The sequence below is a fragment of the Meles meles genome, chromosome 4 (assembly GCF_922984935.1).
Source record: "Meles meles chromosome 4, mMelMel3.1 paternal haplotype, whole genome shotgun sequence".
NCBI lineage: Eukaryota > Metazoa > Chordata > Mammalia > Carnivora > Mustelidae > Meles > Meles meles.
The window spans coordinates 45,302,001-45,326,258 of NC_060069.1; the positions used below are offsets into that span (position 1 = coordinate 45,302,001).

Genomic DNA, 24,258 nt, shown 5'->3' on the forward strand with positions numbered 1-24,258 from the left:
GCTGGATGGAGAGCTGTGCTGAGGACTGGGGATTTTCTCCTGGGGATGGTGGGATTTGCAACCGCTGATGGCGTTTTAAGCAAGGGAGTAACGTGGTTTGCATTTTCATCTAGTGGTTTAAGTGCCTCTTGGTGCATTCTTTTGTGGGATGGACCCAAGAGTGTGGCCTGGACTTGAAGATCCTCACGGAGCACATCAAAGCCCAGTGAGAAGTTCTGTTTGTGGGGTTGTGGTGGGGGAGCCAGCTTTGGAAGGTTTTGAAGAGGAGATTGACAGAGTCTGGGGAGCAGCTCTGCGGTGGCTTTCAAGTACCAGGGAAACCTAGTCTGTACAAGAAGGCAGCCTGAGGACTCTAGGAGAGAAGTGGTTTGGAATCGTTTCGTGAGAGGGAGGGTTTAACCACTGTGGCAGGTGTGGACGGTGGAGTGGGGAAGCTTGTAGTCAAGAGTCTTCAGAATTGGAATGCTAAGGGAAGAGAAGGCCTTCATTGGGAAGTCAGGAGATTATAAACCTGAGTGAAAGTGGTTGGGGGGAGGTATGGAGAGGGGAGGGTGGGTGTCAAGGCTTGCTGTGGAAGGAGAGGTGGATTTAGAGGCGTACAGATGGGTGTGTGAACCCCCTTTCAGAGGAATATGGGCTCATTTTCGACATTCAGGAAGGACCTGAAAGAAGAAAGTGAAGCCTTAAACCTACTGGGTCCCTCAGCACCTAGAGGGTGAGCTGACTTGCTGCCCTCAGCCAGGTCAGTCCAGTTCCGGAAACCACAGGACTTTAGGGTAGGGGCTAACATAACTTGGGCCACAGCTCTGAAGTCAGAAAGCTGACTTTATAAATCAGCACAATTTGACCTCTTTACCCACGGTCATTCAGTGACTTCAGAGATCGGATTGAAAAAACAAACGGATCAAAAACCCGTCCAGAACACAGCTTTGCTCCGGAAGCAGGGCCAGAAGATACCAGTAACTTGTTTTCTGTGCTAGTCTTTCTGTCCTTGTGCTGTTGGTTCTGGGGAGTGTCCCTTTGCCATCCTTATTCCTCCCCTGTTTCACTGCAGATGTGCTCAGTGTTTCGTGTTCCGCTAATCAGATTATCATGATGGATCGCTCCCCAACTGAGCTGCTTTTTCCATTCTTTATTCGAAGTTCAAAGACACTGAGCATTCCAAACCCCTGATTGTTCTGTCTCACAGAACAGACCCTTCTTCCCAATGCTCCAGTGCACCTCCTCCCTTCTTTTCTTTTTACCTTATTTTTCTTTTCTTTCCTTCCTGCCCACCTTTCTGGTTTAACTGGAGTGAAGTCATTTGTGGTGCTGTCACTGCTCTGCAGGAGACTAGACATCAAGGATGCCCTCCTCGCTACGACTTCTGATTTGTTCAGTCCAGAAAGCGACCAAGTAAAATGCCAGCATGGGGGAAAATGAAACTGAAAGGATGAAGACACAGGGATAAACTATAAGACTCTTCTTTCTTAATGTAGTCCATTTTATTGACAGAGATAAGAATGATTTGACATGAAGGAGGAACTTCAGAATTTTTCCTTAACTAAAGTGTGGGTACTTCCTACAGGATTAATGATTTCCTAGAATATTTTTGCCACCCACAGAGTTGATGCTAATTTGAATGCTGGAAGTTTTACTGCCTGCATGGGATGGGGGAGGGAGTTGTGTTGATTGTGCAGTGGGACCTGAAGACAGTGATCTTACTTCTGGTTAAGCAGACTTGGATCAGATGGACTTACCAGGTTTCCTGGGGGTGGAGGGTTGGGGTTCTTCTGAATCACTTTGGGGATTTTCCTCCAGAATTAGGAGGCCATTTTTTTAAAGGTTTATTTATGTATTTGAAGTTGGAGGGGAGGCAGAGGGAGAGACTCTTTAAGCAGACTCCTTGCTGAGCAGTGAGCCGCACGCAGGGGTCCATCTTACAACCCTGAGATCATGACCTGAACTGAAACCAAGAGTGAGGCACTCAACGGACTTAGCCACCCAGGTGCCCCAAGGAAGCCATTTCTGAAGGTGGTCTGAGAGTATGGTGCTAGCCAGGGAGGGAGTTGGGATTTTAATCATGTTTCAGGGTTTTGTTTTTTTTTTTTAAGATTTTTTTTTTTATTTACTTGAAAGAGATCACAAGTAGGCAGAGAGGCAGGCAGAGAGAGAGAGAGAAGGAAGCAGGCCCTGTTGAGCAGAGAGCCCGATGCGGGACTCGATCCCAGGACCCCGAGATCATGACCTGAGCCGAAGGCAGCGGCTTAACCCACTGAGCCACCCAGGCGCCCCTCATGTTTCAGTTTAAAGGCGAAGGCAGGGAAGATGGATACTATTCTGTGAGTCTCCTTGCTATGATCCAGTGGTGTTTGGCAGTCTGAAATCCAGAAGGAAATCAATAGCCATATGGAGGGCTCCACACATGGTGCTAAGGACCATTCTTCATTCTACACCTATCATGTTTTGGAAGGGTTCTTCTGAAAATCTGTATAGTCCGTCATTGTAAAAATGAAACAATGACCATGCTTGTCCATTGTTCCTGGCGTTGGACTAATGCACTGTGAAAGGAGGAACATAGGCAGGAGTCTACACAGGTGGCTTTGTGCAGGGCTCATCTGTATGGCTTGGTCTGACTGTTGTCGGTAGACCTCATAGGGCAATTATGGTGATGAAATGAATTAATATATGTTAGGAAGTGTTGCACAAATTAGGCCATTCATCTCTATCTTTGGTTTTCTCTTTCTCCCCTCTCTAGAAGATAACTCAGCCTGTGTTCCAACAGCTTTTCATTCCAGAATTTAGGACAGTGCTCCTTTCTCAAAAATAGGTGCCTTACAGAGCTCTTTGACTCTCGGAGGTCACAGGCTTTCAAGATTTTTCTGGCCATTCAACCCTCACAGTAGTTCCCTTCAAACCTGGCCTGTTGAGAGGTGTGGTCTGAGTCAGTTCCAAATTACCCCTTTCCCGGGAACCAGGGTGAGTAGCAGCTGGGTTCTGGGCCCTGTGGTAATCCTACTTCCATCTTGTTCGCAACCACAGCAGAGCCTTGATCCCAGTCTGGAGGGAATTGAGTCCCCCGGATTCCTGGAAATTACTTAACCTTCTTCCAGTGGCTACAGCAGATGGGAGCCAATTTCTCTGAGAGCCCGAGAGCAGACCAGTCCTAGCCTGAGTCCCAAGAGTTCAGTGAGAACAGTGAAGAAGTTAGAATTCCTAAGCCCGAACGTCTTATCCCAGGCTTATCACGGGTGTGAGCGGAATTGATTTGTCATGCTTGAGCCTCAGTTTCTTGATTTGTAAAATGAGGAGAATAATATGTACCTCACAGGGTTTTATAGAAAATAAAGGAGATGAAGTACGTGAAAACATGACACACGCTTTAGAAACATAGTTCATTTTTCCTGTTCTTTCTCTAGATTTTGAAATTCTTTTGTCCTTGGCACATACTTGAGCACCAGGCACATTAGAAGGTTCTCAGTAAATCTTTTTGGGTTTAGGGAGTTGTTTTGGCAGCCCCAAACTAACAGTTTAAATTCTGACCTTTTATGGGGAGGGAGTTGATATTGTTGGGAGGAAAAAATAAATTTCACATAAAGGGATGAATAATGTAAGGTTGTGTGTGTGTGTGTGTGTGTGTTTTATTTCCTTCCTTCCACCAGTGACTCTTTGTGTTAAGATCTTCACCTCTTGATGGTGAAAGCAGACCTTGGCTCATTGCTTAGGCTTCCAGGAGGCGGAAGGAGAACGCAAACCCAGCAGGATGTTTTCTCTGCAGAACTGTTTACAAGCTTTGGGCAGTGGGAGTAACACTCCCTGCTAATTCAGGGAATGTCATTCTGTGGCAGGAGGCCACCCCACGTGAGTGCAGGGCTCATGGGGTCGTCTGGAGGGTCATTTGAGCCCTCAAACCTTTAGAACGGAGATACTACGTGCAGCCCTGTGTATGGCAGAAGCTGCTGGTTCTGCTCACGGAACAGGTTGCCTTCCTGTCCCTGTCCGGTGGCGGCAGCGACAGCTTGGCCGATCTTGACTGAATGCTTGCTTGATGCCAGCCACAAGTCTAAGTGCTTTGTGAGTTCTGACCTTTAACCACGTGGCCATCGCATGAGCTGAGAAGGTAGCTACCAGAGTTCACCCACCTTAAATATGAAAAATCCTGGCCAAAGAGGTTCGGTGACTAGCACGTGAGCATGCCCCAGGTGGGGTGGCTTGCGCGGTGTCTGGGAAGCTGGCAACTAGGAGTCCGAGGATTTGGGTCACTGGGTCAGTGTGCCCTTCACGGCATCTGGCACAAGGCAGGAGCTCTGCCGGTAGCAGTTTTTAGACCTACTGGTCGGGAAGTGGTCTGGAGAAGCGGGGCGCCTCTTAACATAGGAAGTGTGGTTGGAATGGCATGTTTCACTGCAGATCTTGGAGGACCAGGGCTGTCAAGAAAGCTACTATGGCTCCTTCAGAGCTAACCTCAGAATTTAGCCAGAGAGCTTAGTCTGTGAGTTAACTGGGTAATTCATCAGCTTCCCCTCCTAGTAAGGGTACAGCCTATGGAGAAGAACCCATCAGCTCAGACCCCAGCTCTGCCAGATATCATCTATGTGCCCTTAACTACTCTGGGCTTCGAGCACCCTGCTTTGTGAAGCGAGGGCAATAAAATCTCTGTGCCCAGGGATGTGAGTTCATGAACGGGCGTAGCGTACAGCGATAGCTGGCACATGGTAAGCAAGCCAACAGTGCTCCTGTACTAGTCTTGTTGGTATTTGTAGCTATTTTTCTACTCAGTCCCTTATCCCTCAAAGAATGTGAGGTGTTCCAGTAAGATGACACAAAGTTAAAAAAAATAAAAACAAGTGGAGACGTAGGACCATGGCTGAATAGATAGCGACTGAAAGCGTGGACCTCAGCAAAAGACCCAGCCACATACCGAGCTGCAGAAGGAGCACCTCAGCACTTGGCCAGCGCAGGAGGGCGAGCATGGCCCTTCCGTAGCCCTCGTCATCGGAGACGAGGAAGCCACACTTTCTCAAGCATTGCCTTCTGAATTACACTAACGCCTTGATTTCTCTTTTCATGGAGGAAAATGGGCTCCGAGTTCTAATCTCCTGGCCCATTGCTGGGCTCTGTTCACCGCCCGTGGCCTGCTGGGTAGGCCTCTCCCCCAGCTTACTCACGTCTTCTACTCCCCACTATGCTCTCCACCTGCTTGTCTTTTTGTCCAAACTGAATTCTTCGGAATCAGTGGAGCATCTTATACGTTGGTTTGTGGTCAACTCTCCTTAGCCAAGCAGAGCTGAACCATGTCACTTTTTTTTTTAATGGCTAAGGTTCTTCCACCATCTCATGTTTGGAACCCTCTTATGACCAAAGTCCTGGGTGGTTGTAGTTGCTCCTAAGGAGAAATGCTGTTCTGTTCCACTGTTGTCCCTGGCAAGCAGCTGTGTGTAGGCTGAGGGGGCTGTGGATGACTTTCCAGTCTGCCCTCTGTGTGTGTGGCGCTGTGGGCATGTGGGTTGGATCGCCATGGCGCCGGCTGCTCCGGCCGCTGGTCACCGGCTGCCTGGTTCCCCTTGGCCAGACGGGGCCACGTCGTGCACTGGGGCCAGGAGGGGCTGTGGAAGCTGGTCCCAGAGGCTGGCTCTCATCCGTTTGTTTGCTTATTTCCAAGTGCTACAGAGCCAGGAAGAGGAGCAGCCCCCCTAGAAAGAAAAAGGAACAGGAAACTGTTCAAAAGGGCATAATGAGATGAGAAAAGCAGCCAGAAACAGCTTGGGAATCAGGGGAGGCTGCAGCCGAAGGAAATCAGTCTTGGGGATCAGGCAGCCCAGAGGGATAAATCATATGCAAACTTTGAGACTCCGTCCTTCTTGGCCCTGACCAGCCAGGTCTTCGGGGTGGAAGATCTGTGGTTACTGAGGGACTTTCTGGGCCATTCCCACCCTTGGCTTCAGTTACAGATCTGGGGATCTGGACTTAGAAATGAATGTATGGTCTGGAACACCTGGGTGGCTCGGTTGGTTAAGCGTCTGCCTTCGACTTACGTCATGATCTCAGGGTCCTGGGATCGAGTCCCACATTGGGCTCCCAGCTCTGTGGGGAGTCTGCTTCTCCCTCTCCCTCTCCCCCTGCTTGTGCTCTCTCTGTCTCTCTCTCTCAAATGAATAAATAAAAGCTTAAAAAAAAAAAAAGGGAAAGAAATGAATGTGTGACCTTCAAGGCTAGCGCCTCCCAAGTGCTGCATGGCCACCTGTCCTCTCTGCACCTTTTCTTCTGCTCCTCCCGCCCCACCCCTGCAGAGGTCAAGAGCGCCCTTCCAGGAAGCTCTGGAGCCCTAGGTCGCTCTGCGATGGAGCTCAGGGATTCCTGTTCCTTGCCAGTGGCTCTGTCACTCCACCTCACCCAGTCCTGCTCTGTCTGCAGCATGGAGTCCTGGTCCGTGGGTGAGGCAGACAGACAGGAGAGAGCGGGGAGATGAGGTACAACATGAGGAGGAGGAGTGTTCGCAGAGGAACACAGCCCAGTGACACAGCATGGGAGTACAGACACAGGGCTTCCTGGCCAGAGGCCCCACGCAGGCTACCAGGCGGTGACTTTGTGCCAGATATTTACTGCTCTCAGTGAAATTCGGGAAATCACCTTTAAATGTTTCCCTCTCAGGAAGGAGGAAATTGAGTCCCCCATTAGCAACTGCTTCGCTCTGGGTGAGTCCGCCTAGTTTGTTTCTGTTTCTTGGGATTGATTATGAATGTGGAACCTAGTAGTGCCCCTTCTAGGGTTTCTGTCTCATCGCTGCCCCCCACACGCCCCCAGCTCTTCACACGTGCCCGTGCACACACACACATCTCTCCAGCTCCCTGACTTTCTGGCTGGGATTCAGGTTCAGCTTAAATAGGACGTGACTGCAAACCCGTCCTTGAACCTTCCATATCCTTTTCTGGTCAGACTATGGAACATCACAGTTTAGTGGAGAAAAGGGAGTTGTTGATTTGGGTCAGAGAATTGCAGGGTTGGAAAAAGCTCGAAGGCACGGTCCCTCTGTCCGTTCTCGAGTGTCCTCTGTGGCATCCCCGGGGAGTGAGACGGTGTGGTGCACACCACTTGGATTCCCTCTGCCAGGGAGCCACTGCCACCAGAAGCAGATTCTTTCATCCTTGGACATGTTTGGGTTTCAGCAACTTCTTTCTTACATTGTCCAGAACCTGCTTTTATCTGTTGACGCTTGTACTAGCTCAGCCTCAGTGAAGAAGCCTAGTTCCTTTCTTTCAGGAATTCAAAGGCAGCTTTCAATCAGGGGAAACAGCCCTAGTTTCCTCATGCGTTCCCCACAGGGAATGCTTCCAGATGACCCACGATCCCTATACCTGCTTTTTGGCATGCTACTGTTGGTCTCTGCTCCTCTTCAGGTGTGGGGCTCAGATTTGAATAGGAGAGTATTCAGAGGCGACTTGTGAGAGGGACAGGTACAAACTGGAGTGCAGAGTAAGGTGATAGTCTCACCTCCGCATGTGAGGCACTATACCTCTGTTGATGTAACCACACATCCATTCATGGTTGCTGGCTGCATCTGGCTGGAGATGCAGTGCTTGCGGTTATAGCAAATTCCTGCCTGCCCGCTCCCAGCCCCTACCATGTGGTATTAGACCACATAATGAGACTTCTTGGGGTGAGCAGGGCAGCTTCCTAAACTGGTTTGGAAATGAGCAGCAAGAGTAGGAAAGGGAGACTAGCCTGGGGTTCTTGTGGTAGCTGGGGGTGGGGTTGGGGTGAGAGTTTTGTATAGGCCGGCGTTCGGTCACCTGGACTTCCTGCTGGCATGACCTTGGCAAGCGGGTAGCTGAGTCTCTGTATCTTCTAACACATCCTCAGTGGACACAGTTAACAGAACAAGTCTGAATCAAGAGTCTGCATTCATTCATTCATTCGAGCTCACCTTGCAGCTAAGGCCCTTCTTTGGATCCGGTTCTCAGGAATAAAAGGAGGACAAGGCTGCCTGTTGAGCGTCACAGATGCAGAAACAACTAATGGGACTCCACGTGTATGTGGTAGGATTATGTAATAAATAGTGTAAGGGAGGGAGCCAGTCTGCATGGATCACCAGGAAAGTGTCTGAAGATGAGGAGTTCCACAGGAAGACACCCCCCCACCCCTGAAGCCTGAGGAAGGGGCAGAGCTTTCATGAGGGGAGCCCAGAGCTGGATGTGCTGATGTGAGTGTCCCGAGAGAGGGTTGGCAGGTGGCCCCAGACATGCCGCAGAGTGGACGTCCACTGTGTCCGCGGGCCTGGGGTATCAGTTCCCAGGCAGGGGTTTTGGGCGTTCCTTTCCATTGGTTCTGAGTGGCTGTGTCCTTAGTCTAACATCACATTTTCCGCAGACACTGTGGGCACGCATTCTATGAGGTAAGGAGTGTTGCCATGGGAACAGTGACTTTGGCGTCTTTTTCCTGACTTATTTACATTGTCAACTCCAGTGGCAAACTTCTATCTTTTGCCTGTTCGGAGTCACTAGGTGAGCATAAGTGAGTCTGTGCACGCCGCTGTGGTATGATACAAACTGATGTCGTACCCTCCTCGACTTCCCCAGTCTCTCTGACTTTGGGATATGTCCAAATGGGGGGAAATGGAAAAGTGGAGGGAACTTGATAGACATGATAAACTAATCGAATAATCCCAGAGTATCCGAGGTGGTACACACTGATGGTTCATGAGTGTGGATTGCTGCGTTTGGGACTGAGTGACAGAACCCAGATTTGTCTTCAAGACCTGTTTCTCTGTATTTCATCCCAGTACTTGCAGATGGAGCAAGTGGAGTAGGAGCCTGAAGATATCAGAATGACCTGGGGAGGATTCTGAGTAGCCCTCCTCTCGCTGAGGTTGTGGTGTGTACCCCAGGGTGGGGCAAGAGTGTCCTTCATCCTTACAGGGCATTACTGGAGTGTGATCCCATTGTTAAACTCATGTCCCATCTTTTCGGTTCGGGGTGGGCAGATAAAAGATTCTTCAGGCCCTTATCTGTGTCTTGACCGGAGCTACTATGTGCTGACGTCATCTGCATGTGTAAGGCTGTGCTAGGCTGGGCTGCAGTAACGAACATGCCTGAAATGTCAGCGCTTTCATACCTTTTTTCTCCCCTCCAAACAAATTGCTCTCTGGGTGTGTGGCCCTGGAGGACCGCTTCCTTTCAAATGATAATGTGGGGGTTCAGGCTTTTCTATCCTGCAGCCCCACCACCTGGAACTCACAGCTCGTGGGGGGGGGGGCAGGGCTGTACAGTGGCCTCTCACTGTTCCAGTCTAGACGTTGCCCCCATCACTCTTGGTCCTTGTCCATAACCCGGGAACTAGTTAGACGGCCCTGTGACTGCAAGGAGCCAGGAGGACAGGGTGCGGGAGCACACTAGCAGCGTCCTTACCTCTGAATCTGCCTGACACCCACTTTTAGAAAGTTTCCATTAGGACTGGTCCCAGAGGTCTCCATCTGAATGTCCCACAGGTACGGCAGAGTCAGCACGCATCACAGAACTGATTGTGGTCTTCTCCTAAGTTTGCCTTTTCCTTATCTTGGCAGATCATAGGTTGCCTGAGCCAGAAACAAAGAACTCATCTTAGATGTCCCTCCCTCCCTCATTCCCACTGGGATTGTCAGGTGGTCTCACCCATTCTCACACGTGTCTCTTGGTGGCTCCAGTCTCTCTTCCTGTCTCCAGGGCTGGTGCTCAGTCCATGCAGACTGCATTGCTACTTGGGTCGTAAAAACCTGAAATACTGACAGTCTGGTTGGTAAATTGCCACAGCCCTTACTCCCCAGCACCACCGGCCTGGCCGGACCTCCAGGAGCCTGCTCCAGTGGTCCAGGTAGCCAGCTCTCCCTTCAGTTGGCTTTGCCCTGTTCTCTGTTGACCTGTGGGCCCTCTTTTTACTTGTAAGGTCCTGCCACTTATCTTCTAAGGACCTAGGTTGAGGATCACCTCCTGGGTGTCCTTGCCTGACCCCCTCTTCCCAACAAGAGTTTTCTGTTTGCTTCTGTGGGCCTGAGAACACAGCCCTGATTGCTCTTTGGAATAGCTGTTTTTCTAGTCGCCCCCATGAAACACTCTGCTCTTTAGTGGATATAGCTTCCTCACAGTGACTCTGGTTCCGGGGGAGTCTTATACTTCCTCCTTTAAAAAAGCAGTTGTTGTGAGATGTGCCAAGCACAGTCCTGGGTGCTGACAGTATAAGCCTTCGTGGAGCCTGCAGTCTCATTGGCGAGGCCGACCATAAGTAAATAAAGAAATATGTAATTATGAATTGTGAAAAGTCCTAAGAAGAAAAATAATGGGGTACCTAGAGCAAGAGAGTATAAGCAAATCCTTGGGCTTGGTCTGTAGGGTCTGGATCCTAGGACCCTTCTCCTTGGGCCCTGGGGAGGGAAGTGAAAGATACATCTTTTTTTTTTTTTTTTTTAAGATATATTTATTTTAGAGAGAGAGCGAGCATGGGGGAGATGGGCAGAAGGAAAGGGAGAGAGAGAATCTCAAGCAGACTCAATGCTGAGCAGGGCTCACGAGCTGACACAGAGCTTGATCTCTGACCCTGTGACCATGACCTGAGCTGAACTCAAAGAGTCAGACCCTCAGCCAACTGAGCCGCTCAGGTGCCCCCAAAGGTGCATCTTTTGAGGGTCTGGCGACTCAAGACAGCATGGGGTGGGGAGTGTGGGGTTTTCTTGACATCTGATGGCGAGGCTGCGTTTCCTGGTTACTGTGAGATTTGGTTTATAGGACACTGACATGGAGTGACCCATAGGCTTCATTAAGACAAGGCAGTCACCAGAGAAGTGGCTCATGGCCTCGTGTCCTTTTCGTGCCGTGGGCTTCCCATCCAGCCCCTGGCTTGTGATTGTACCCCCTGCAAAGTGAGGGAGCTAAAGGCCGTACCTGGTAGTGTTCCTGCTGACATGGCTGCTGTGCCCTCATCCCCTGTGGGGGGGCATCCCCTGAGTGGCTGCTGGTGACTGTTCTGCAAGGAAAGGGGCTGGTGGTCTCTGACAGGCACCTGGAAGGACTCTCTGGCAGAAGCAGGTGCTTGGTAGGGAGCAGAGCAGTCCCTGCTCTGTAAAGGGAAGCTCACTTCCTCCAAAGAGATTCCTTTAAATAGGATTCCCTGGAGGCCATTTTTTTTTTTTTACCCCAAGCTGCTTGCCTGGTGCGATGGGGATGGTGGGAGGAAGGAACTTTGGGGAATTGGGAAGCTCACTGGCTGTTTGAAAATTAGGAAAATGAAAGAGCTTTGAAATGATGCTTTTAATCACTGAGAAAATAGGATTCAGTTAATAAAAATAAAGTGTCATGCCAGTTTTTTAGGCATATATTGAGTATGCCCTGGGAAGTGTTTTTTTTTTTTCTTTTAGCCAAGTCTCAGAAAATTCCATGTCATTTGTCATCAGGCACTGCCAAGGTCAGCTCTCCCAGCTGTAGGTACTGAGTTGGTGGTTGTAGGGCTAGAACTGGAAGGGGACTGAGGGACCCTCAGGCCTAACCCCTTGTTCTGCAGATGAGGACATGGACCTAGGGGCCACAGGAAGGCCGACCACTGTGACAGGGACCCTGTGAGCCATACCGGCTTCTTGGCCTCACCAGAACCACTGATGAGGGATCAGGAATGCTCCCTGTTGGGTCACTGGCATGTGTCTAGTTCCAGAACATCTGGAGGCTCCGCCTGCTTTCCCATCCAAGAGCTGCCCTCTTTTAGGGCCCTGTGGGGTGTGGGGGGGTGGGCAGTGGGTGCTTAGTAAGTATTGGTTCCATTTTTTGTTTGGTTTCTCCGTCCCGGCCGGCGAGAGGGGAACAAAGTAACCCTCAGGGAAGCTGGTCAGATGAGGAGCCACTGGAGAGAGCCCCCCCACCCCCTTATATCTGTAAACCCTCTCTTCGAGGCCCCTGCTGTTTGTGGCCCTGGCTCCTAGCAGGACAGGGCCATGGCTGCACTAGGCCAGGGCCTCCTCACTGGGCAGTGGGAGAACACGGGAGTGTTTGTGTCCCTGGACTTGGGCAGATTCTTGGTTCCCAGAGAGGGACACGGGCCAAGCAGTACCGGGCAAGGGGACCTCAGCTTTGTTTCCCACCCCCTCCCCCAAGTCGGGGCTCCAGTCAGCCAGTCCCGGAAGAGCTTGAGCTCCTCTGTCTGCAGCCTCTCACCAGTCTGAACCATGGATTTCAGAGCCTCTCCCTCTCTTGTTGCGACGATCGCAGCTGCCCATTAACTGTCCCCCTCCTCTGTCTGGTCCTTCACACAGCTTGGGAGGGTTTTGCAATACATAGGCCGGAGCCTGTCCATCTTCTCCTCAGCAGGCCCCTGGCTCCCTGCCATTCCTTGCCCCCAGACCGCCTTTCCAGCAGTCTCACCTCCCCCGTGCTTCTTACAACTCCTTCACCCAAGCCAGACCGGCTGGCTTTCTGCTCTTCCAGCAGGGCCCCCAGGCCCACGTGGCCCTGCCTTTGCTGACGCCAGGCTCTCCTGTAATTCCGTTTCCCACAGAGAAGCCTCTGGTGCCTACCAGTGTTTCAAAGCCTGTTGTGGACTGAGTTGCATACCCCCAAATTCAGATGTGGAAGCCCAGTTCCCAATGAGATGGTATTTGGAGATGGGTCTCTGGGAGGATATTAGGGTTACATGAGGTCATAAGTGTGGGGCCCCGTCAGATGGATTCAAAAGGATTGGTATCCTTTTGAAGCGGGCAAAGTGGCCAGAGCGTGGCTCTGTCTGGGCGAGCACAGAAGAAAGGCCAGTGACAACGCAGGGGGAAGGTGGCAGTCTACAAGGCAGGAAAAGACCCCTCAGTGGAAGTGGACTTGTCAGCACCCGGGCTGTGGACTTCCGGCCTCTTGGACCATGAGCGAAGCGGTCTCTTGTGTAAGCTACCCAGGGTTTGGTATTTTGTTAGGGCAGCCTGAGCTGGCTAGGACAAGGCCCAAGTGCATGCCAAGTCTTCTCCGGCGTGCCCGCTCGGGGCACCCCAGCATTGCCCCCCGCCCCGCCCCCCAGCACCCTGGACCCTGAGCACCGGTGTCCTTGGGTGCTGGTTGGTGCTGTCACTTCATCTCTATCACTAGTCTGTGAGCAGGTCCTGGGCTGACACCCTGTTTGGCTTAGCCTAATCAGTCAGATAGCATGTGTTTATTCAACTGATAACCGAATGAGAATTGATTGACTTCACCCCCACAGCTGTCCCACACGAGCCTTCATTACAGGTGGCTGCCTGGCCGCGTGGAGTGCTTGTATGGCCATTTGTCTGGTCTCCCTGCTCTTGACGGCCCTTTAACCTAAGTCCTCCTGTGTACTGATATGTGGGGGGAGGGTGGAGGAGGGGACCGCCCCTGGGCTTTTCTGCCGTTGGTGAGAGGAAAGGAACTGTTTTAGCGATTGCACAAAGGAGAGCTGAGGCCAGGACTAGAATCTGTCTGTGTACCCCAGCCTCCTAGAAACTAGGTGACAGAAGCAGTTGCGTAGATGGGGAAGCTCTTTTACAGTTCTCAAGTCGAGCACCCTCACTGCGGAGAGCACAGCCCCAAGAGCCAGGGTGTCCTAGGGGCACGTCCCATCTGAGGCCAGGACCCCTGGCTGGGGACAGAGCCACACTGAAGTGCCAGCTATGCGGTGGGGGGAAGGTTCCCCGGTCAGGCCACCCTCCTACCGTGCTCGAGTCTCCTGTGGGTCTCGTGCCTGCCTACTGCATGCTCTGGCCACAACTTTCACACCCTCCCTCCTCTTGCACGCGGATGTTCACCAGTGGCTCCCTCTGCTCTCTTTTCCCCTTGGCTTTTCTCCTTCCCCATTGTTCACTTCTCTCTTGTCCCATCTTCACTTGCCCCTCACTGTAGCGTGTTGCATCCCCTTCCTCAGCATCTCCCCATAGCTCCCCACACTGCCGTGTGCTGTCCTCTCATCTAGACCGGAAGGGAAATGAAAGCAGGGCCCTGGGCTGGCTTCCCTGCTCCAGCTGCAGTGGCTGGAACGCCAGGCACAGAGCGGGGGTCTAGTAAATACTTGTTGGATAATCAAAAGAGTGCAGAGTTGTCCATCACAAACAGGAACAGTGGCCCGAGTCTCAGAACTGCCGTGCGTTGCTGGCTTGTGCGGGTTTGGTGGGCTGAGCGCTGAGGGCCTGGCTCGGTGCTGCCCCTGGGCCAGGAGGGAAAGCAGGGTGTGCTTGTGCTCTCAGCCTCTGTCTGCTCCCCAGCGGTGTACTTCTAGCCACATTGAATTTTTGTTTTTTCTACAGCATGTCAAGCCTCTCATGAGATACAGAAGGAAAATTTGGTGCAGTTCTGGATTTTGCTTTTGAAAAGGGGGCTCCATCCTTGAACAGCAAATCATAGTTCTGCCTGACCTAGAAGTGTTTTGGGCCGTCAGGAAGACCTTGAAGTTTTAGAGCCCGTTTATATCAAAGGAATGAAAGTTAACCAGGCATCATCATTGTACTTAAGAGGGGAGGCAAATGTGTTTTAAAAAGAAAACAGGACTCATCCTGGTTTCCACAGAAAAGGAACATTCTTCTTTTTTTGGTGTGTGTTTGCTGTTCCTGTGACCACAGAGTCATGCGCGGCTTTGTAATCGAAATCATTTGGGACTCGTTTTCAAGCTTGTTTGACTCTGCTGTCACTGACAGTCACCAAACTCCATACCTGGGTGTTGCTCACTAATGACTGAGTATGTCACAACTAACTGTTATATGAATTGAACAGAGGCAGCATCAGCTCTTAATAATGGACTGGAAGATTCATAACAAAGCTGCCCCGACCTAGTCTGCCAATAGCCAGGCCATAAACACTGCCACGGGGGAAACTCTGTCTGCCTCGGTAGAGGAGAGAACGGGGCAGGTCCAGGCCTCCCTGCTGAATCAGTTGTAGGTTTGGACAACAGTCGAGACACCAAAAATCTGGATGCCATCCTGCCAAGAAAAGGTTAAAATGTCCTGTTTCCATCGGAATTCTCAAGTTTTTCCTTCATACAGGCATGCAGGAAATTAAACCACACGAAAGGCCAAGTTGAATTTCTTAATCCACCCCAAACAATGAAATTTGAAATGTGGGTTTATGGTTGGAAAGTGACTGGGTAAAAATAGTGCTGAATGACTCAATGAATCAGCCTCTTAGGCTCCCAGAGCTGCTTCTGCTGGTGGGCTTGGTAGTGGGACCCCAGGGTGGGGCGGGGCTCAGCCCACCTGCCTTTGGGAGGGCAGGCCGGCCAGGAGAACTCAGTCTCACTCCTGACACCTCCTGCCCCCATTCCCTGCTTTCTCCAGACTCAATGCCAGACGTGTCCACTCCATGTTCACCACTGTCCTTTGGTGCCATGACTCAGAGGGAGGCTCTTTGTTTGGGGACAGCGGCAACTCTCTTACCTGCAGCCCCCATTTTCCATGGGGACGTTTTCACAGTCATTTACCTGACCAGAGGGGCTCACTCTGCCTCAGGCTAACCCCCTTCACTGCAGAGGGTTGACCGAACTTTCCAGGTTGTGATCAAATGTCCTTGGGTATCTTCACAGCTGCTCACTCTTTTTTGGATTCCTCTAGGCCTGGAGCTCTGAGAATGCAAATTGACCTCTGAAAGAAAGACTCACTTACCATAGACTTGAGGACTTTTCTAAGCTGCTGAGATATCCAGAGTACCTGCCATTGACCTTGGATTTCCAAGCTGTAGTTGGCAAGAGGAGATGTGGAAAATATAGCACAAATATACTTACATAAATGACAGGAAAAAAAAAAATCAGATAAAAGTAACTCCCAGGTTGTTGTTTACCTTTTCTTTAAAAAAAAAAAAAAAAATCCCTTTGGAAATCCAGAAAGCTACCTTGTGGTGAAGTATAGGAGGAAGGCAGAAATCTCTAGATGGACTTCATCCTAGGAGAAAGATTATAAAAATGAATAACTTGAGAAGGAATCCTAAAAGAATCTTGAGGTTATGGCAGATGTCTTAAATCTGTTATGTGTTACCAGAAAGTGGATATTTCCTATGAGGTAGTTAATCGCTTCTTGGCCTTTTGGCTAAGATCAAGTGTAAAAATGTTTTTAATTTAAAAGCAATACATGTTCATTTTGAGAAGATGAGAAGAAAATGCACATTTTCTTCCTGTCTCATATGTATATATACATACATTAAGTACCTAAAAATATATATATTGGACATAGTGATGATTATATGTATTATAACATTATGTTTCAAAATATTAATTTGCTTCAGGGGTTATGAAAGAATACATACGGATGGTAGAAATGTAGACAACCATAAAGAAGAAATGTCGGTAATCTGTAACACCAGTGTGGGGTGTGGGTCTGTGTAGCTGGGTGCCAAGATGACCTCCTCACCAGCCGTGGCTCCCAGTGCTCACAGCTTCATGTGGTCCCCGTGCTGGAACGTGGGCTGGCCCTGTGACTCATTTTAGACAAACAAGATACTGTGGAAGTGACACAGCAGGACTTCCAAGGCTGTCACCAGGAGTCACATACTCTCCGCCTGGGTCTCTCAAAACACTTGTTCTTGGCAAGCTCCCTCTTGGAATCCAGCTGCCATGCTGGGCAAAGCCAAACCCCCGGGGAGTGCCCCCATGAAAGTGCTCCGGTGGACAGCCCGGTGGAGTGCTCTTTGCCAACAACCAGTGGCAACTGCTAGCCGTGTGAGTAATAGAGAACGTCCAGTCTGGCCCATCCTTTTGGCCCATGGCAGCCTCTGCTGCTGTTTTTACCGTCCGCACAAGAGGGACCCCCTGGGAGAATCGCCCAGTAAGTGTAGTTGACCCACAGAACCACGGAAATAAGCATACACTGAAGACGCTGACTTTTGGGGTGGTTTGTTATCGGCAACAGATAAACTGGCACGGGTATGGGCAGACTTTGAAGTAAACCTGTTTAAAGCGACTCAGACTCTAGAACCACTTATACTTGCTGTGTGCATTCCTGCTCCAGCACTCACGAGCTATATGACCTTGGCGGGTTCTTTGGCCACTATAAACCGTCATTCTCTACATTCGTTAAATGGAAACTGGGAGATTTGAAAGTATTCTAGTGTGGGGCACATGGTAGGTACTAAATCAGTGTGAGTTTCATCTGTACTATTTACCACCATGGAAAATGATCATAAGGAATGTTGGAAACAGCAGTGGCTGTGGCAGCTGTGGAGAATGTATCATGAAAATGCTACTATATTTGCAATTTTTGAGGCTAGGAACAAGGTCCTGCATTTCCGAACCTCTCCCACACTGTCCTCATACTTGGCACACAGTGGAGGGCTTGCTTGGCTTGACACGGCTGAGGTCAGCACAGCGAGATCTATCTTCTGTGCCTGATCTATGTATCTTGTGCTCTTCTGAGAACAAGCTGCTGGGTTATGAGTGAGGGAAAAGGGCCACCTCCTTTCAGAATCATTGGTGGCAGGGCCAGGAAGGGTCTTGGAGGGCATCTATCCTAAGCCTCCTCTCTCTACAGTCTGGGAGAACCGATGCCCAGATGGGAGGTGGCTTGCTCAAGCCTCAGTGTAGGGGCAAAGTCAGACCTGTGAGCCAGCCCCCATCCCAGGGCCCCGCCCATGCACACTTGCCTAAAGTTCCCTAAGTCACATTTCATTAAGTAAGACAGCCCATGTATTCCTGTTTTACAAAACGGAGGAAAGCCAAGGGTGGTGTTGCCTTCCGAAACTGCCTGTGATACTTGTTTTTCTCTTCAATTATTTATTTTTGTGAGAATGCACCAGGGCGCTCTAGCCTGGTGTTGTTAGAAGTTTTTCAAAAGGGCCATTGTTCCCCAGCCCCCCAACCGTCAGGTGCTTGGAGGAGGATGGACCGAAAGTCCCAATCACAGCAATCCTGATGTTCCCTCCTTGTCTAGGACCCCTGTGGTGGGTAGCACCAGAACCTTCCAGTCATGGAAGGTTGGCATGACCTGCTTTAAGTGGGGATGCCAGAAAATTGATGTTGTTGTTCTTTTTTTTTTTTTTTTTAAAAGATTCTTTTTATTTGAGAGCAAGTGAGAGAGTGAGAGAGAGAGCATGAGATGGGAGAGGTCTGAGGGAGAAGAAGACTCCCCGCTGAGCAGGGAGCCCAAGGCAGGACTCGGTCCTGGGACTCCAGGATCATGACCTGAGCCAAAGGCAGTTGCTTAACCAACTGAGCCACCCAGGCACCCTAGAAACAACTTCTTTGCCGTGGAATGCCAGTTCATAAACACAGAGAATGAAGGCATTGGAAAGTCCCCGTTTGGTGATAACCATTATAGTAATCCTTTATTCAGATGAGAAGAGTCAAACTTGTTCAGGAAGAGGACATTTTCATAGTCTTGAAATGTTTCTCTCCATGATACTTTTGTTCAGAACAAGTGGTAACTTCACAATGATCAAAATTAACATCATCAATAATGGGACAGATTGACATACTGTGTGTCCTGACAGGATTGAGAAAGAAGAACATAGTATCACTTCTGTGTTGTTCTTGACAAAGATGCATAACCTGAATCTCATCGTGAGGAAACATTAGACAAATGTACCTCAACGGAGATTTTACAAAGCCATTGGCCTGTACTCCTCAGATTGTCCCAGGCCATGGCAGATGAGGAAAGACTGCGGAATGACTTTAGGCGAAAGAGACTGGACCACTCTGTGTCATCCTGAACCACAAATTTTGTTTTTGCACAGTTGGCAAATTTTGTATGGAGCTATAGATTAAATGGCAGTGATGTATTAATGTTAATTTCCTGGATCTGGTGGTTGTACCACCATTAGGAGAGTGGCCTTGTTTCCTAGGAAATACATACTGAAATATCTTAGAGCCTAAATTCTCTCTCTCTCTTTTTTGCCATTATCTACAGTTATGTCAGTTTGGTATTATATATTATGTCTTTAATTAAAAATGAAAACAAATAACTTAAATTCTACTTAATTAAAAAATAGAAACTAGTTAATTAAATGAAATTAAAAATTAAAACAGAGAAATGAATTAATTAGTGTTTAGGTACAGTTCAGTAGACAGAATCTTTTCTATTGTAGAGTCTGGGACAGGAATAAGTTAGAAGAGGGTTTCTTGAGTGCCCTGCTCCAAAGAAAGCAAAGTTGTATTTTAAATGGAAGTAAGAGTGGAGTCTTGTGACTTCTCCCTGTTCTTGGGTAATTCTTAAGACCCAGCAGACTCGGGCTCCTGTGGGGTTCCCCTTAACCTTGGGAAACAGGGATGAAAGCTTGAAATGCAGACTGTCTTGGTGGGAGAACCCATAAAATGAGGACAGTAAACCCTACATGTAAGGATTAAGTGAGGTAAAACACATAAAAATACCAAGCTCAGAATCTGGCCTTTGGAACCTCATTTTCCAGGTGATGATAGGTCGTTTGCTTTTTTTTTTTTTTTTAATTGTAGCATAAGAATCAATAAAATAACATGACATTTTGGCAAGAGACCTGGCTCTGGAGACAGGAAGCCTGAAGAGCTGTTTGACCACTGGCCAAGTCAGTCTGCAAACTGTCACAGGGCCACAGGTGCTGCTCCCGAAAAGATTAAAACCCTATTTTTTTTCTCCTGCTGTAGAAGTTAAGGGAATGGGTAGGTCCTCACATATAAATCTCAGAAAGGTTTTTCTGGGTTCCCCATATGGAGAGACTGGTTTTTCTCTGTGAAAGTTGCCATGCTGTGGATTTCTGGGCACAAGGAGTGATGGTGGGCCGCTCTCCCCTCGGCTGCCCCACGGTCCCAGGAGAACCTGCTGTTTCTCCTTGGGGGAAAGTTGGCCATTCTCTGCCTGATTGCACCCGTCCTCCTTGTGCAGACTTCTCAGTAGCATGCCCTGGTCATGGTGGCAGTTCCTTCTGCCATGTGCCACTGGAGAGTGTGCAGAAGGCGACCTGGGCCTCTGAGGGCAGTGGTGGGCTGCAGAACCCCACCAAGGGAAGGATGAGTCTGCAGGGTGGAAAGGCCCCAGGAAGTTGAGCCCCAGGAAAGAGTAAAGGATTCATATTCCTACCAGGAAGAATTGCCAAAATACAGTGACGTGAGAGAGACGGCCAAAGTTCTCAGCCAGACTGTCTGTGTTTGGGTGGCCGTTGTCATCCGGGACTGCCAGGGCAGTGTCCTGGCCTAGGACGTGACTAGGCAGTGTGCATGGAGTGTGCCTTCAGTGCCAGGATGGAACGTGCCAGCCATGCCAGAGGCCTGTCACCAGAAACAGAGTTCAGAGGCAGCAGCTGTTCTTGCACGGGCACCCCCGAGGGAGGTTTGGTGCTCCCAGACCCCACAGCAGGACAGACACCGTTTGGGGATTACGATCCTGCCTGGAGGGTCTGCCCGGCTCACTGCAGTCTGGCTAGCTCTGGCGTGGTTCCCCTTACTAGTGACCATGTCTGGATTCCAAGAGACACGTTGGGACACTGGGTGGAGAGGCGAGCTGGAAGGGAAGCATGAGGCCGGGGTTGGGGGACTGGGGTCCTTGAGGGTGGCAGCCCAGGGCCAGTGGGCCTGTCAGCCAGCAAGGAGCAGGTAAGGGCTAAGTGGAGGTCTGGAAGGTGAGTGGACAGGAGTGCCAGCAGGACCAACAGCTCTGCTGCGGCGAAGGAGGGGACGTTGTGAACGAGGAAGAGGCATGTGGATATGGGTCAGATGACATGCACCTGGTTCCTGTTTGCCATCATTGACAGTGGAACCTTAGCAGCACTTAATCCTTTGGACCTCTCTTTCTCCATCTGTAGAGTGGGTGGAATTACCATGTGCTGGCAGTGGAAGGACTGCTGGTTGCTGCCCTCTTGTCTGTTTTCTCCTTTTTCCTTTGTAAGCCAATCCCATTTATTGGGACCCGCATTATGCCTGGTAAAAGCATTAATTTCATAGCTTCCCTGGCAGCTAGGTGTGGCCAGGTGACTAAATTTGGGACTTCCGGGAAGGTTGTTGAAAGGGTCTGCCTTATTGGGCTTAGGGGCAGACACCTGTCCCTGTCTTCCTCCTCGTTGTCTGGAAAGCAGCCAAGCTGACTGGAGCCCTAGTAGGTATCTTGCACCATGCAGTAACCTTGAGAATGGAAACCAGACCCAGGATAACAGAATGGAAAGGTAGAAGGGCCAGGACCTCTGAGAGCTTTACAGAGCAGTCCTGTAATACCTCGGTGACTTAGCTTGGTCCTCGTATGTTATTCAAACCATTGTTACTTGATGTCTTCTGTTATAGCAGCTGGACCCGACCCATACAGATGCACCGGCCCCTGACGGTTGTGGGAAGGTTTAAGTGAGCTCAAGTATAACAAAGAGTTTCGTGAGTTGGGAATGCACTTTGAACACTGCTAGGTACTCAAAAAATGTAAGCAGTTAGTCCTGTTGTGGCCATTGTCATTTGAGGAGGCCTGCGGGACAGGGCTGTGGTGGACAGGCCCTGGACAGACCCTGAACAGGCTGGCTGGGCTAGGGGCATGAGTGTGTGCCAGAGCTAAAGCATGGGGATGAGGAGCTGCATGGTTAGTTTTCCTAATTTTACAGTGAATCCACAAATGCCGGGAAAGAGGGAAAAAGTGGCTGGGGGAAGTAAAAGAGAGGACAGAGGAGATTAGAAACAGGAGCCCCCACAATTCCCATAAACAACCTCAGGGTGAGCCATTTGGAAAGTTGATCTGTGACCATTCAGGCAGACCCATGGTAACCAGATCGCTATTTTCAGAAAACACCTGTTAATTCTGCCCAAAGAGCAGTGCTTGCTACAGCTGCCATCCCCAGGGGTCTATGAAAAAAAGCCTGCTGGTGAAGAGCGGAGACCAGGCATCCATCTCAGGCTGGTGAACAAAGTGAGAATGTGATTGTGCCCCAAATAGGAAGCAGGGCTTGAGCTCTTGCAGATAAAAAATAAAATCTCTAGCAGACCCCAGAGAGCTCTAAGCTGTGGAGAGGTCAGCAGGGGCCACGGACAATTGTGCCATAGAAATGAAAGGAAGGGGGACATTCTGCTTTCCAGATCTAGAATCCAGTTTCCTCTGCAGACTGAAATTCATACAAAAGTGCCTGAGCTATAATTTCATACTGGCAATAGCAGTGAGAGGAAAATGGGGACCAGGTGTTGTATGGGTTGTCATATATTATAAACGTCCCTAAAGTTTTTCAGCCAAGTTGGAAATAAATTCTGTCCTCGCTTAAAGGATGTGATTTATATACCTAGTCACTGAAGGCACAGGGGTGAGGGAGGGGACACATGTCACACCGGCGCTGGAGCAAACACTGTGTCCTTTAATAATAGTTTGTTTTGTTTTGTCCGCAAAACAGGAGGTGATGGTTGTAAAAAATGTGAGAGCCGGCCCATAGCTCACAGTTTTCCATGCTTAATTTTGAGAGGGGGCGAGGAGGGCTGGAAGAAAGAATTTGTTGTATAGCTAATACATAAAACTGACTGGTCATTAATTTCAACCTCTTGGCCCCCAAACCTTTTACCAGTGCAGCTAACAGGTTGTATAAATCACTCTTAGGAACTCCATTTCCTCCCTTCCCTCCACGCTCAGAGGCAGGGGCCGGCTGCTGACGTGGAAAATGGAGAGGAGCCCCAGGAGAGTCGGGGGCTCCACAGCTGGGCAGCGCTGGCAGAACCGAGCCGGCTGCGTCCATGGCCGTCTGGGGGCCGGAGGGTAGGGTCGTGTGGGGGTGAAGAGCAGGCCTGGGCTTTAGAGCCTGGCAGATTCGATGTGAGTCCCAGTTCTACTGCTTCCCAGCCATGTGATCTCGATTACCAAGGTTCTTTACCTCCTCATTTGTCAAGTAGAAAAAGTCATGCCCATCTCAGAGTATTTGGATGCTTACATGAATATAATAACATATTTTACACAGGTTGGCTATCGTCACTGAAAACTTCCTTTCAACCTCTGTGGTGTAGGACCCCCTTTTTTCCTGAAGTTTCTCTGTTAGTCTCTGCTCAGTGAAAGGGAACCCCAGGAATTCTCCAGCTCACTGCATTGAGGGTCTTAAGGGGGATGGTTGTGGGAAGTGGGAGCCCCTTCTCTGCCCACAGAAGTCCCAGTCACCATGCCAGGGTGGCCTGGAGCTGTCTGATGTTTTTGCCCTTGATGTGGCAGCATTTCTTGTGTTTAAAAGTAAAGGGACTTTAAAAGGGACTTGGGGATGTCTAAAGGCTTTTCTCCAAAACCCGTGTGTGATGGATCAAACATACTATCCAGTGAGGAAGTCTGTGATCTCAATTCCAATGCTTCCTCGCGTCAAGGGTTGCCTTCGTCAAGCTGCCCAGACTCTCTGAGCCTCAGGTCTCTCCTCCGAACACAGGAGCTACTGACGCCCACCCAGCAGAAAATGTAGTGCAAGTTCCTGAGCTGCGCCAGCAAGTGGAAAGCCCCCATCCTGGGCCTGGCACACAGACACCCTCTCTCTGCTCCCAGGGAGGGACCGTTCGGCTGACCAGGCTGGAGGAGCCCCAGATGTCGGGACCCAAAGCCTCGGACCATTGGCGTGTTCCACCGTGTTCCTTGGTGGCAGCTTCCCCCCTAGTTAGCCTGCTGTCCTGCAGCTGGGCCCCACATGGTGAAGGGAGTGGAGAAGTGGGCTTTGGGGGCACCGGGAAAAGCCCAGCTGGAAAGCGACCCAAGTTCTCGGTTGGATAAGAGAGCCGCCACAGCCCATTCCAAGTGCAGACGCCCTTGGGGACACAGCTGGGTCAGGGCATTGTCTGCCATGATGGTCCGAGACCCTGCGGCAGGAGAGGCCAGTCCAGGGGGTGGGGTGGGGAGGGTTGGCACGGTGCATTGGGACTGGGCCTGTCCCTCAGGCCTCAGCACAGCTTCTCCTGGGCTGTGGGTCTCCTGTTAGAGAAGGTGTCTACCCCCCTCAGTGGCACTTTGGCCCCTGGCAGCCAGAAGTCCTGCCCAACGGCAATGAAGAAGCCCCAGAGGCTGATGAAGCAGGTGGCCGATGGCTGCCGTATTTCTTTTTCTTTTTTTTTTTTTTAAGATTTTATTTATTTATTTGACAGGCAGATTACAAGTAGGCAGAAAGGCAGGCAGAGAGAGAGAGAGGAGGAAGCAGGCTCCCTGCTGAGCAGAGCTGGATGCGGGGCTCGATCCCAGGACCCTGGGATCATGACCTGAGCCGAAGGCAGAGGCTTTAACCCACTGAGCCACCCAGGCGCCCCTGGCTGCCGTATTTCTAGGCAGAAGGTGAGAAGTCAAGCTTCCTCTCTGAGCAGCTGCTTCCAGAGTCTCAGCCTCATGACACCTCACAGAGCCTGGGTCATCACAGTGTCCCCTTCTCCCTGAACTCTCTCCTGGTTAGTGGAAAGCTAGGCCTGGTGTTCTGA

At 50.2% G+C, this 24,258-nt stretch overlaps 1 protein-coding gene and 1 pseudogene across 1 annotated transcript in view; both read left to right on the forward strand.

The window, feature by feature from the left end:
- XXYLT1 (xyloside xylosyltransferase 1) overlaps positions 1-24,258 on the forward strand; it is a 159,507-nt gene that overhangs the window by 61,577 nt on the left and 73,672 nt on the right. The gene's annotated exons all lie outside the window — the stretch shown is intronic.
- LOC123940973 lies at positions 15,981-16,099 on the forward strand (annotated as a pseudogene).